Below are 11,388 nucleotides of genomic sequence, written 5' to 3' on the forward strand. Positions count from 1 at the left end.
TTGATGTGGATTGGTCGCTCATTAGCCCCCTTGGGATTACTAGCTGCAAAGGTCAGGCAGACTAGCTACTATTAGAGGGTCGTAGTGTGAATGGCAGCTGGTCAGCAAAGATAAATAAGACAAGATGGGGAACAAAGCAAGGTTATTACTATAAGAAGTGTCACCCAGATAATAATGAAACTTAACCAATGAAAAATCACTCAAATAATGACCCGGACCAAAAGGAAAATAACCCCTATACTCCCAGAATTTATTGCAGCACTGTGATTGTTTGGCCATTAAAATGTCATGTGCAGAATGAAATACTAAATGAAATCGTATTTTAATCCTTCCTCAATATATTCCAAGTACTATTGAATGACCAGTTTAGGTCTCTGGAGAAACAATTTCTCTCTTTCTCTCTCTCTCTCTCTTTCTCTCTTTGTCTCCCCAAATTCATGAAATTCCAATACTGTAAATGATATAGTTTCTTATTACCAACAACACATCTATATGGATGTACATGGAAAGACTGCTTTATTCCAAGAGGAAGGACTTCCATAAAACTTTGAAATTTCATCTTCCATTTTATCACTTCACTATTTCTTGAGATAGGATACTACAGATGTTCAGATTAGAATATCATATGGGGAAGCAGATGTGGCTCAAGTGATAAGGCCTTCATTTACCATATGGGAGGACCTGGGTTCGATCTCTTGGGCCTCTTGGTGAAAAAAGAAGAGAAAGTGTGCCTATGTGGCAAACCAATGCCTGCATGGTGAGCCGAGTACCTGAGAGGAGAGCCGAGTGCCCATGTAGGTGCCCGCATGGTGAGCCAGTGTCTGCACGGGGAGCCAGAGCCCACACAAGTGAGTCATGCAGGAAGATGATGATGCAACAAAAGAGAGATGAAGGGGAGAGTCAGGGTGAAGTGCAGTAGACCAGGAACTGAGGTGGTGCAATTGACAGGGACTTCTTTCCACATCAGAGGTCCCCAGGATTGAATCCCAGTGAATACTAGAGGAGAAAGATGAGAAGAGAAGACAAAAAGAGAAATAGATATAGAAGATAACACAGCGAATGGACACAGACAGCAAAAACAGCAGTGTGGGGGAGGGGGAAGGGAAGAAAAAAAAGCTTTCTTACAAAAAAAAAATCATATGGCCAGCAGTTCCCACCATTCAATCTCCTTCAACTTTCATTAAAATACCTTTGAATGCACAGAAAACAGAGACAGAGAAAATGTGAAAATTCACAGTAATGCCCAAAAGGAATACTGATATCCAACAGATGCCAGAATCTTGGAGGAATCTTTATTCACTATATAAGAGACAAAATGAATAGTTTTAAAAAATTCTTACCCTACCCAAGTTTTAGATCATGGAAGTGACACCTGAAAAATGTAGGAAGACCTTTTTTTCCATTCTCTTCTCCCTTAGGCAGAGACTCAGGATTTGTGCCCACCTGAAAATAGTGTAGTTGCCTTACCTTGCAGGTATTGAGCCAATAAGGGCCAAAGTACTCTCTTCCTATCACTTCTCAGCCCACTAACTCATTTTTCTGCACTCATAAGAGAGAACAATCCAAGACAACAATGAGAAGGAATGTGCAGTTGAAATGAAAGACCCTAAGTGTACACTTTGAATGGATCGTACAAAGAATAGGCTGTACAGCACAGGGAATCCTGTGGTGGAAGATGGACTGTGGTTAACAGAACAAATATGAGAACATTCTCTTATGAACTGTAACAAATATATAATGCTAATACCGGGTGATGGTAATTGGGTAGGCTGGGGGGAAAATACACAAAATGTAAGATATGGGCTATAGTTAATAGTAATATTTTGATGATGCTCTGTCATAGTTTGTAACAAATGTTCCACAACAATGCAAGGTGTTGATGGTGTGGTGATGTGTGAGAGCACTGTATGATGATATGCATGTTTGCTTTGTAAATTCATAATTTTTACTATACACTTATTGTTTATGTATGTTCATGTATGAATGATATACTTCAATAAGACTTTATTAAAAAAGAATGTGTTGTTGAGTAGATACTGTCTATTGTTGGCATGTACAGTCACTTTAGTTTGTGTTGCCCCAGAAGCAGTCATCAAAGCATTTTGTAAGTGCTTCGTAGGAAAGCATGGTAGAGAGTAAGTGAATAGGGAAGAGACAGGAGCAAATAAAGGTTAATTATCAGGCAAGTTACCACTGTAGGTAAATGGTGTCTAATCCCTTTGGTGGATTTAGAATGCCAGTGTAAATATGGGCATCAGACTTATGCTATCTGTGGTAAGCTGAATAATTGCCTGCAAAAGATATTCACCTCCTAACCCCTGGAACCTGTAAACCTTACCTTAGGTGGCAAAAAGGAAACGACTTTCCTGATGTTATTAAGTTAAGGATCTTGAGAGGGGGTGATTATGCTGGATTATCCAGGTATACCCTAAAGAAAACACATATATCTTCATAAGAGGGAGATTTGATCACAGAAAAAGAGAAGGTGATGTGACTATGGAGGCAGAGATAGGAGTGATGCAGCCACAAGCCAAGGAATGCTGGCAGCCACCAAAAGCTAGAAGAGGCAAGGGACAGATTCTCCTCTGAGGCCTCTCGAGGGAGCACAGACTTGCTGACTCCTGGATTTTAGCCCAGGGGTAGTGAGTTTGCACCTCTGCCCTCCAGAATTGTGATGGAATTAAGTTTCCACTGTTTCAAGCTATGAATTTTGTGGTAATTTGTTACACTAACCATAGAAAGAAATAAACCACCTGATTGGTGGTAGGTGGGGGAGCTGGGATTCTTATACACCAGCTCCCTTCAGTTATTAGTTGAAGGCTGCTTCTGGTAAGATGGTATAATTTCCCTTAGACCAGAGAAAATAGGCAAATCAATCTAGGTGCTGACAAGAAGAAGGTTGGTGTGCTCTGAAGTGTTAAGGGTGAGGAGATATGGGCAGGGCACTGACAGCATCTGCCACACTCCAGCCCTTGTACTACTCAGATATACCTGTGTACCATGTTAGGTTTACTCTATCCTGACACTGACTTTTAAAGGTTGCACATAAAAATTTTTTAAAAAAGCATTTATAGTATTAGGATTCAGCTGCTGTGAGTGCCAAAAACTGTGATGCCAACAGGAACATGAAGCAAAGCAGAAATATGGTTTGTAGAGTCCCAGTCCCAGCATCACAAAAAAGAATATAGAGGCTGGGTTGGGAGCTGAGAGACAATTGCTTATTAACTAGTACAGGGTCTCAAACAGAAGAGTGGGTATCTCTCGAGAGATTGGGTGGTTCCTAATAGGAGAGGCCAGATCAGTGTGTCAAGTCCTCAGTGTTGTTGCAAGTAATTATGAATCTTGTCCTTCAAGGAGGGAAGCCTGGTGGTCACCGTGGGCCCCGAGGGGAGGGGGAGCGAGGAATAGAGTAGATGGAACAGGGGGTATTTAGGGGGCAAAGGAAGTGTTATGAGTAATCTTGCAATGATGGATACAGGCCATGTTGAATTTCAATAAAAACTGATAAAAGTGTGTGATCTAGAGTGTAGCCCATAATGTAAACCATTAGCCTTGGTTAGCAGCTGTGTTTCAATATTTGTACATCAGTTGTAATAAATGTACCATCCACATTAAAAAAGTTACTGATATGGGAAGGGGGAAAAGGGGAGGATGTTGGGTATATGGGAGTCCCCTGTGTTCTGTATGTGACTTTACTGCGACCTAAAACTTCTTTGAGGACAAAATGAAAAAAAGACACTGGGGAAGAAATGGAAGAAAATGTCACTATACATACAAGACAAGAGATATTACAGTGATGCAAGGCAAAATGTCAAAAAAATTTTTAAGTACTTTTCATTATTTTTTTAATATCCCAACTTAAAAATTTTATTTCAGTTTTTATAAATTATTATGTATTTTATTTCTTATGTTTAAACCTATCATTATTATTTCATTTACCTATTAACTCTATTTGGTGATATTCTTGGCTTCAGTTTTGAGAAGTTTTGGACCACAAAAGGGTTACAATTGTGGCCGGGGAGGCTCATTGGTGTGGTGTGTCAGTGATAGGGGACACATGGGAGGAAGTACATATGGGCAAACATATAAGGTATGTAAATGTGTTCAAATGTTCATGGGGCATTGTTGCAGTGGGTGGAAATTCATGCAATGACCAAAAGAATATTGAATTCCCATCCTGGGGAGCTCTGCCACATTCTCTAATGGAACAGCAACAAATGGAGCAGCAACAATCCCCAAAGAGCAGGGCAATGACTAATGAAAATGGATGGTCCATTGATGGCCCCTTATATTGATGATTATGCTTAAGAGCCTTTTTTCTTGAAATTGTAAGTTAGCCTAGTGCTGTAGGGTGCCTAAAAGTTACCTCCTGAGAGACTCCTTGTTGTTCAAATGTGGCCTCTCTCTAAGCCAAACAACATGTAAATGCACTACCTTCCCCCCAGTGTGGGATATGACTCCGGGGATGGGCCTTCCTGGCACTGAGGAATTACTACTAAGCACTAACTAGCAATGCAACTGGTTCTAGATCTGAGAACTGGCCTCACTGGAAACCAGATGAGTGATCATGAATCTCCACTGGGGTAGCTGATTCTGCTCATCAGCTTTTTTTTTAAATTTTTTAAGATTTATTTTTTTATTTATTTCTCTTCCCTCCTCCCTCCCGCACCCCGCTCCAGTTGTCTGTTCTTTGTGTCCATTTTCTGTGTGTTCTTCTTTTTGTCCGTTTCTGTTGTTGTCAGCAGCACGGGAATCTGTGTTTCTTTTTGTTGTGTCATCTTGCTGTGTCAGCTCTCCGTGTGTGTGGTGTCATTCCTGGGCAGGCTGCACTTTCTTTTGTGCTGGGCGGCTCTCCTTACGGAGTGCACTCCTTGCACGTGGGGCTCCCTTATGCGGGGGACACCCCTGCGTGGCACGGCACTCCTTGTGCGCATCAGCACTGCGCATGGGCCAGCTCCACATGGGTCAAGGAGGCCTGGGGTTTGAACCGTGGACCTCCCATGTGGTAGATGGATGCCCTATCCACTGGGCCAAGTCCGCTTCCCTGCTCATCAGCTTTTAATCTCTGGGGATGATGTATATCTAGCAATATCCTTATTGTCTAACCACCTATCTTGCCCCTAGGAACATCAGGGCAGCCCCAGCACCCATTTTGACCTTGCTGTCCACTATGATATTTTTGCCCCAGTCCAGCCTCTGAGTGTTAACTGCTGCTACCTGGCTTCTGCTCTTCTGGAATCTTTTCATACCTGCTGACACTAGGGAGCCCAATGGAGCTTATCCTCTGTAGTCTGGTGTTGGCAGTATGAGGTGACAGAGACTGCTGAGGCTAGTAGAGCCTCTTCTACTGTTTGTAATCCCAATTCACCACAGGAGAGAGCTATGCTATAATATGATGGAGGATATCACTACCCTGCTCATCAGAATGTCCAGTGTCAAATTTACTTCTGCCTATTTCTTGCAGTGTGGCTTTGGACAAGTTATTCAATGTCTCTGTGTTTCAATTTCTCTTCTAGAAAAACAGGCATAGGGCTTATCAGACATCATAGTGCTATTGGGTGGGTTAAATGAGTTAAGACATAAATTGCCTAGAACAGTGCCTAGCCCATCATAAGCTCTTAGAGAATATTAATTCCTATTAAAGCATGAAACTAGAAAAGAGTACTTACATTTACATGATGATTTTTTTCCTTATCATTATTGTTCAACATTATTCTGGAAATAATAAGCAATCAGACATGAAAAATAAGTGAGATGAAAATATTAAATAAGAGGGGACAAAATTTTCTTTGTTACTGGATTATATAATTGGTCACCAGGAAAATACAAGAAACCAGTGAAAAATTCTTTGGAATTAACAAGAGTATTGAGTAAAATGACTCCTTAAAGAATCAAGAGTCTCCTTAACATTCACAAAAGCCATCTAAAATACAAAATAATTAGGTGGGAAAAAACCTTACAAGAATAGAAATATTTATAAAGGAAACTACAAAAATTTAAAAGCAGCTAAACAAATGGGGGACTGTGAAATATGGGGCATCAATTATACCAGATATCAAAACACATTTATACAGTCAACATAGTTTAAATATTTGTCACTGGGGGACAAATAGATGAAAGAAAAAATAGTAATACTTGAAAATTCCATAAATAGATACCACAAATAAATTTAAAAATTAGTATGTAACAAAGTTTCTATTTTAAATTGAAAAGGAAAAGGTAGGTTATTCCATAAATGACTTTTCAGGAACTGTATAATCACCTGGGAAAGTTAGCTTTCCTACCTCATGATTTAATCCAAGATAAATTCTTAACTGATTAAAAATTAAGTATAGAGGAAACTTTCAGGGAAGATGGCAGAGTAAGGAGCTCCAGGACTCAGTCCTTCCACCAAAACAACTATTAAACAGGCAGGAACTGTCTGAAAAAACTATTTTAAAACTCCAGAGGCCAGAAGACCATGGTATAGCATCCAGGGGAGAGTGGGAGGAAGAGTCTGATAAATTATAATAAATAACTGTAAATTGTTTTTTTTCTGTGCAGTGGCTACTGGTGCCCATCCACCATTCTCTCAGCAGGCCACTGTGGGGTCCAGTCTCTAGATATCTTGCTAGTGACAGAAAGGGACATAAAAATCCTCTTTGTAGATTTTTAGATTTTGTAGATTTAGAATGGGTAATTCTAAATGCCAGTATTATTGTATTGTTTTGCCTGGTATGTAACAACTTTTTATTTCCTACAGGTGCTAAAATGCAAATGCATAAAAAGTTATGATAAATTTATTTTCAGGCATACAATGTACAAAAATATAAGTGGTAACAGTACAAAAAATGTTGGGGGGAACAGAGAGGTATAGAAAAAGTATATGTGCATATGTGCACGCTATTGAAGTTAAATTGGTATCAAACCAAATATGATTGCTATATATTTAGGATATTAAATTTTAACCCCATGGTAACCACAAGGAAAACAGAAAAAAAAATGTATCCAGATAGAAATGAGAAGACACTCAATATGGTACAACACAAAAAAACAAATCAGTATAAAAGTAGTGTATTAGTCAGCCAAAGGGGTTCTGTTGCAAAATACCAGAAATCTGTTGGCTTTCATAAAGGGTATTTATTTGAGGTATAAGCTTACAGTTCCAGGCAATAAGACATAAGTTACTTCCCTCATCAAAGTCTATTGCCACATGTTAGGGCAAGATGGCTGCCCATCTGAGAGTTCAAGGTTCTTGGTTCAAGTTCAAGTTTTAAGGTTCAAGGTTCTTGGGTTCCTCTCTTCCCAAGGCTATGTTTCTCTCCAGGCTCAGCCACTGTGTTCACTCCACAAGGCCAGCTATAGATTATCAGGCAAATAGCTCTGTCTCTCTCCCCAGGGCTTCTGCTGTGTATAAGGAGCAGTCCCTATTCCTCTGTGTTCTTTTCCTGTGTGCTTACTTCCTGGGCTCCATCTCAAAACTCCAACTGTGTCCTTTGCCATGTCTTTTATCTATGAGTGTCCACCCTCCAAGGGGTGGTACTCAATACCTTACTGACATGGTTCAATCAAAGCCATAATCATAATTTAATCATGCTTAGGTATAGAACAGTTTACAAACATAACCCAGTATCTATTTTTGGAATTTATGAGCCATATTAAATTGTTACAAGTAGGCATTAATGAAATCCAGTGCCAAAAATGTATAAGACTTATAGAGGTTAGGTAGCAAAATGTCAGAAAAAAGTCCTGTATTATCAGTAGTTGACTTTAAATGTAAATGGGTTAAACTCTCTAGTCAAAAGGCAGAGATTGACAGAATGGATAAAAAACCAGACCCTACTATATGCTGTCTGAAAGGTTCACCTTAAATTGCAAGATGCAAGTAGCTTGAAAATGAAAGGATTGAAAAAAATAAATCATGCAAATAGTAACAAAAAGAGAGCTGCAGTGGCTATATGAATATTGGATAAAACAGATATTAAGTCAAAAACAGTTATATGGGACGAAGATGGTTGTTATGTACTGATAAGGGGGGACAATTCAATGAGAAGATATAGCAATTGTAAATAATAGGTTGGTGAAAAAGGAATTGCGGTTTTGGACCATGAATTTTAAATCATTATAACTAGGCTCAAACACATCTTTATTAATCAAAATAGGAATCATTACAATCAACACATTTTTGCCAATGAGAAATAAGTTTGTGTATTCCTATAGCATAAAAATCTGTGCTTCAGGATTCAATGAATTCTTGGAAAGCATTTTCTGCATCCCGCTGGTTGTGGAAGCATTTTCCCTGCAAAAAGTTGTTGAGATGCTTAAAGAAGTGGTAGTCAGTTGGTAAGAGGTCAGGTGAATATGGTGGATGAGGTAAAACTTTGTAGCTGAATTTGTTCAAATTTTGAAGTGTTGGTTGTGCAACTTGCAGTTGGGCATTGCTGTGGAGAAGAACTGGCCCTTTCTGTTGACAAATGCCGGCTGCAGGTGTTGCAGTTTTTGGTGCATCTCGTGCATCTCTTCCATTTGCTTAGCGTACTTCTCAGGTGGATGAAACTGGCAGTGGCCCACAGAACAGTGACAATGATGCTTTTTTGGTGCAAGTTTGGTTTTGGGAAGTGCTTTGGAGCTTCTTCTTGGTTCAACCACTGAACTAGTTGTCGTATAAAATCCACTTTTCATCGCACATCACAATCCAATTGAGAAATGGCTTGTTGTTGTTGTATAGAATAAGAGAAAAGACACTTCAGAACAACAATTTTTAAAATGTTTTGGTCAGCTCATGAGGCACTCACTTAATCTTTTTCACCTTTCCAATTTGCTTCAAATGTTGAATGACTGTAGAATGCTCAACTTTGAGTTCTTTGGCAACTTCTTGTGTAGTTAGAAGAGGATCAGCTTCAATGATTGCTCTCAATTGGTCATTGTCAACCTCTGATGGCTGGTCACTATGTTCCTAATCTCAAGGCTCTCATCCCCTTTGCAAAACTTCCTGAACCACCACTGCACTGTACATTCATTAGCAGTTCCTGGCCAAATGTGTTGTTGATGTTCTGAGTTGTCTCTGCTGCTTATGACCCATTTTGAACTCAAAAAGGAAAATCACTCAAATTTGCTTTTGTCTAACATCATTTCTATAGTCTAAAATAAATATAAATCATTAGCAAGTAATAAATCATTAGCAAAAATCATAAAGCAAGAAATGCACATTAAAATGAAGTATAACATAACCGCATTTATTTAAGAATGTATTTCAATATCAAAAGGCAAATTTCAACTAGGTAAAACGACAATTACTTTTGCACCAACCTGATACATATCCACCTAACAGCAGAGTCTCAAAATATATGAAGCAAAATTGACAGTTTTGAAGGGAGAACTTGACAGTTCTACATTAATAGGAGACTTTAACATATCACTCTCAGTAATGGATAGAATATGTAGTCAGAAGATCAATATGAAAGTACAGAGTTTGAATGATACACTAAACCAACTACACCAGACATAGGAAGTACAGAGCCACAACAAAAACAGGATACTCATTCTTCTTGAGCACACATAGATCATTCTCCAGGATGGGCCATATGTTAGGTCACAAAATAAGTCTCAATAAATTAAAAAAATTGAAACCATACAATGTATATTCTTCTACCACAATAGAACAAAGCTAGAAATTGATTACAAAGGGAGAAAGGGATAATTCACAAATAGGTGGAAATTAAACAACATACTTAAGCAACCAATGGGTTAAAGAGAAAATCAGAAGCAAAATAAGGAAATATCTTGAGGTGAAAGAAAATGAAAATACAACATACCAAAACTCACAGGATGCAGCAAAGATAGTGTTGAAAGGGAATTTTATCGCTCTAAATATTTATATTAAAAAAGAAGAAAGACTTCAAATTAGAGACCGAACTCAAAACTAGAAGAATTAGAAAAAGAACAAACTAAAGCCAAAGCAAGCAGAAGGAAGGAAATAGCAAAGATTACAGTGGAGATGAATGAAACAGAAAACAAACAAACTAACTAAACAATACAGAAAATGAACAAAACTAAAAGTTGGTTCTTTGAAAATAACAATAAAATTGACAAACCTTTATCTAGACTGACAAAGAAAAAAGATAGAGGATACATATGACAAAAATCAGAAATGAAAAGAAGCCTTTACTACTAACCCCACTGAAATAAAAAGGACTACAAGAGGGTATTATGAACAACTGTATGCCAATAAATTAGATAACCTAGATGAACTGGACAAATTCTTAGAAACACTCAAAGTACCTACATTGACTCAAGAAGAATTAGAAGATGGCAATAAACCAATTACTAGAAAAAAGAATGAATTTGTTACTCAAACTTCCCAACAAAGAGAAGCCAGGACCAGATGGCTTCACAGGGAATTTCTACCATTCCAAGAAGACTGAACTCCAATTACACTCAATTCTTCCAAAAAGTTAAAGAGGAGGGAACACTCCCTGTGCCATCCTATGAGGCCAACATCACCCTATATGAAAGCCTTTCCCTATTTGCAAAGCTCCTACTTTGTTAGGAGCTAATAAATGAGTTCAGCGAAGTGGTGGAGTACACAATCAGTTCCAAAAATCAATAACGTTTCTATATGCAAGCAATGAATAACTGGAAGAAGAAATCAAGGAAAAATTCCATCAACTAAAAGAATCAAATATCTAGGAATAAGTCTAACCAAGTATGTAAAGGACTTGTTTACAGAAAACTACAAAACATTGCTTTAAGAAATTAAGGAAGATCTAAATAAACGGAAGAATATTTTGAGTTCATGGATTGGAAGACTAAATATTGTTAAGATGTCAATACTACCTAAAGCAATTTTTAGATGCAATGCAATCTCAATTAAAATTCCAACAATCTTCTTTGCAGAAAAGGAGAAGTCAAATTTCAAATTCGTGTGGAAGGGTAAGGGGCCCTGAATAACTAAGCCTGTTGAACAGACTCACAGAGCTAGAGTCTGGAAGATAGGTTATCGGGAGACAGAAAGGGAGTAGAGTAGGGTGAGACAATGCTCACCATGGGCAAAACCCACGATAAGGTGGAAAGGGGTGGTTTGGCAGTGAAAGGAATGATAGTGTTGCAGGGATGTGAGTGGGGTCGATGGTGCTGGATATGAGAGTGAGCAGGGTGGAGGGTTTGGAATGGACTATCCATGGAACTGAGAGGAGGACTGGAGGTAGGAAGAGATGAATTCTGGGAATTAGTAGGTCTGTGGTTGAAACTACAATGGTGGGAATGTTTTTTGTTTTTTGTGTTTTTTTGACAAATACAGCAGGGATGAGTCACTGGTACAGAGCATTGGTGGTGAGGGGATATGTGGGAAAGGGTGTACCCAGGCAAGTGTCAATGGAGTATGAATGTGTTCATCTTGGCTTAGGGTGT

Source organism: Dasypus novemcinctus, chromosome 2, assembly GCF_030445035.2.
Source record: "Dasypus novemcinctus isolate mDasNov1 chromosome 2, mDasNov1.1.hap2, whole genome shotgun sequence".
In the NCBI taxonomy this organism is placed as follows: Eukaryota; Metazoa; Chordata; class Mammalia; order Cingulata; family Dasypodidae; genus Dasypus; species Dasypus novemcinctus.